At 36.4% G+C, this 3,685-nt stretch overlaps 1 non-coding gene across 1 annotated transcript; it reads right to left on the bottom strand.

The window, feature by feature from the left end:
- Positions 1–2,605: 2,605 nt before the first annotated feature.
- Positions 2,606–2,712, bottom strand: LOC140853513 (small nucleolar RNA R71). Its single transcript, XR_012136583.1, has one exon. It is a non-coding gene; the product is annotated as a small nucleolar RNA R71 (small nucleolar RNA).
- Between the last annotated feature and the right edge of the window lie 973 nt (positions 2,713–3,685).

Below are 3,685 nucleotides of genomic sequence, written 5' to 3'. Positions count from 1 at the left end.
TCTAAATTATCTAACTTTATTAAGAAATTGATACTTGTTATTATATTTTGCAGAAGAAGAGACCATCAATAGAAAGAACAGGAAAGAGGATTCCAACGGCGTAAATTTTATGCAAAACGGAGTTAAATTGACCCAAGGAATTGAAGAATGAAGAAAGAAGACTCAATTGGGTCAAACCCGAGTCAAATCAGATCAAAATTGGTCAAAAATCAACTGATTTGGTGATCTGGTTAGCCGCCTGGTCCACAGCAACAGGCGCATGGACCATGGACCCATCGCGCACCATAAACCCCTAAAACCTCTTAGTCCACATCGGAAGTTTTGAAACCTTATAACCCCCAAATGCCTATAAAAAGCCCCCAAAGGCCTTGTTTTATGTATTCTTCCTTTCGATCAAGCTTGTAACCCTAGATAGTGGGGTTTTTAGCTCTCTTTTCAAGCCTCGAGCTTTGAGGTTTTTGTAATAAATTTTTTATATATAAAATCTTATTTTTATGCAATTTCATCTCTTTACATTATGCAATTTATTTTTCTTGCAATTAGGATAGTTTAATTTATGCAATTTAATTTTATGCAATTAGGTTAGTTTAAATTATGCAGTTTAAATTTATGCAATTAGGATAGTTTAATTTATGAAATTAAGATAGTTTATTTTTCTGTATTTAAATTTTGCAAGTAGATTTAGATCATGTCTAGCTAAGCATCCCTTCTAGGGTTTGCGATGAAGCTAGATCATGAGTAGGGATTTTACATAGGGTTCTTTCTTTTTCTTAGGGTTTCTTTTTCTTCCTCTTTTGCCAAGAATTTTTGATGAACTACAGTTGGGTCAGAGTCCCTTCATAGTTCATGCTTGATTCATGCATAGGAGGAGAAAACCCTAAGGGATCCTAGTTACTACTCCCCTGTAAAGAATCTTGATGGTTATCGTTGGGCCTTAGTCCCTTCATAATCTATGCTTGAGAAAGACAAGAGGAGTAGTCGTTAGATCAATAAGAAAAATTCTAGGTAGAATTCCCTAATCTAGATCTAGTGGATTCAAAAATCCTAGATCCTTAGTCTTATTGTCTTTAGCAAACAACTTTCGACTTTCGATTTTGTTAAAGCTCGCTTGAGCATAGATTTGAAAATTATTTTAAAACCAATCTCTGTGGGATCGACTCGTACTCGCTGGTCGTGCTACTCTGCACACCGTGCACTTGCGGTTTTATTTACAAATTTTAAGATTTGAACATCAAGTTTTTGGCGCCGTTGCCGGGGATTTGGCATTTTAAATTGTTTTCAAATATTTGTTCTTCGTGCGTTATAACTCTCTTTCTTTTTCTTTAGGTTTCTATATTTAGTTGGTGATGCTGGAAACTCAGGTACGCTTCTAATTTCTCTTTTATTATTTTAGTTAATTACTTTTGCTTTTAGACCTAATCATTTGAATCACAAAAAAAAATAATATAAAACAAAACAAAAGACATTTCATAATCGTGAAGTAAAATATCAAAATAAAAAAAAATTCTAAATTAAAATCTTTTACATTCTTGGTCATCTTGTTTATTTGTATTTGCATTTTCATAATTAATCTAAGGGCATCAACCCATTAACAAGATAAGGTGGGGATTTCATTACCCTTCCTTAGCCCAAAAACCATCTCCATCATATTGCATTACCTAGACTTTTAATCTTAAAATCAATTAGACGTCAACCTTAAGGAATTCGAGCTCAATAGGACAAGGAACCCTAAGAGTTCTACCAAGTTTGAGTTGTTGATTAGTTGGTGTCTAGGCAAGTCCCTGAGGGTGGTTTGTTAAATTGGTTCAGTTGCTAGCCTGGCCAACTCGTTTGGTGTCTAGAAAGGCAACGATGAGTGAACCTCCCACCTCTTATACTTACCTGGCTAACTAGTTGATCAATCTCCACTTGGAAGGTTTGAAGGGTCATCTTGGAACAGTTAGGAGCTGTCTAGATTTAGGTTAACCCTAGGATAGATTGAGTTTAATTTATTGATTCACTTGTTTGAAAAAAAAAAAAAATTTAAAATTTAAATTAATTTGGTTACTTTTCTTTAGATTTAGGACTCCTTAGGATCTTCTCTTTAGAACTTTTTCTCTTTTCTTTCTTTTCCTTATACATAAAAATTTTATTAAAAAAAAAAAAAAAATTGTATAAACATCGAGAACCGTACACTTCGTGTGTGAAAAAGAGTGTCGGGTCGTCTAGTTAGAATTGAGTCAATTCCTGTTGTTCCAATGGCTGAACCAATCCAACCCATGACCCTTAAGGATTTGTGTTATCCAGTTGGCTCCATCCAACCATCTTGTATCAGGTTGCCACAACCCACAGCTAACAATTTTGAAATCAAACCTCAAATCATAAATATGCTTCCAAAATTCACAGGATTAGAGGATGCTTATATATTTATTAGAGAATTTGAGGAGGTATGTGCAACCATGAACTGCAATTAACAGAGGATGAGGTCAAACTTAGATTAATCAACTTTGCCCTTAAGGACAATGCTAAGAAGTGGCTTTATAGTCTGCCAAACTATTCTGTCACTACCTGGGAGGGCTTTGTGAGAACATTTTTAAAAAAGTATTTCCCCCATCATAAAACAGCTAGGATTAGGAATGAAATAAATCAATTTTACCAACTAGCTGGTGAATCATTTTGGAAGTACTTTGATCGTTTCAAGAATCTTTTGACCCAATGCCCACACCATGGAATAGAAACTTGGAGACTATGCCAGATCATCTATGAGGGATTAGATTCAAACTCAAGAATCATGCTAGAGTCCATGTGCCAAGGCCAATTTATGGACAAAGAAACTACTGAAGCTTGGCAATTCTTAGAAGACCTAGCCGAGAAAAATTTACAGTGGGAAACAACTAGGGAACCTGATAAAGCTACACCTTCAAGAGGAGGAATACATCAAATTCAACCAACCCTAGCATCAGAGGCCAAGATTGCAACCTTAACACGTAGATTGGAAGCCTTAGAATTACAGAGACCAGCCAATGTAAATCAAATATCTGCACCCATGTGTAAAGGGTGCAATGCACAAGACCATGTCTTAGAAGAATGTTCCTACTCGAATGAGTGTGCACAGGTGAATGCCACCTATCAAGGACCATTGAATAATCCCTATGCACCAACATATAACCCAGGTTGGAGGAATCATCCGAATTTCTCATGGTCCCAGAATCCTAATGTAGGCAATCCAAATTTCAATCAGCAAATCTAAGGTCCAACCCAGTAATGAACAACCCGCCAGGCTTCCATGATAATGACAAGAAAATTACCTCTTTAGAAAAAAGCCTAGAAGCCATGATGAAGACACATACCAGCTTTATGCAAACCACGGGTCAACTCATAAATAATAACACCCAAGCTATAGCCTGTCTGGAAATGCAAGTAAGTCAGCTGGCTTCGACCATTAGTGAACGAGAACATGGTAGGTTACCTAGCCAACCTGAGCCAAATCCTAGGAACCAAAATGGTCCACGACCCCAACAAGGAAACCAAGTTAATGGTGTAAATGCCATTCATACCTTAAGATCAGGAAAACAAATAGATAATAAGTAGTTGCACTTGATGATATAGATGACTCATCTGCCGAGTCACCTTCTAAAACTACTACCTTTCAACCTCAAGCACCAGAAACTGAAAATTCACCTAGTCCAGTACTTAAAAGTCCTAG

This window comes from Elaeis guineensis, chromosome 13, assembly GCF_000442705.2.
Source record: "Elaeis guineensis isolate ETL-2024a chromosome 13, EG11, whole genome shotgun sequence".
NCBI lineage: Eukaryota > Viridiplantae > Streptophyta > Magnoliopsida > Arecales > Arecaceae > Elaeis > Elaeis guineensis.
Note: the sequence above shows the minus strand (reverse complement) of the source record. Positions and strands in the feature narration are given on the sequence as shown.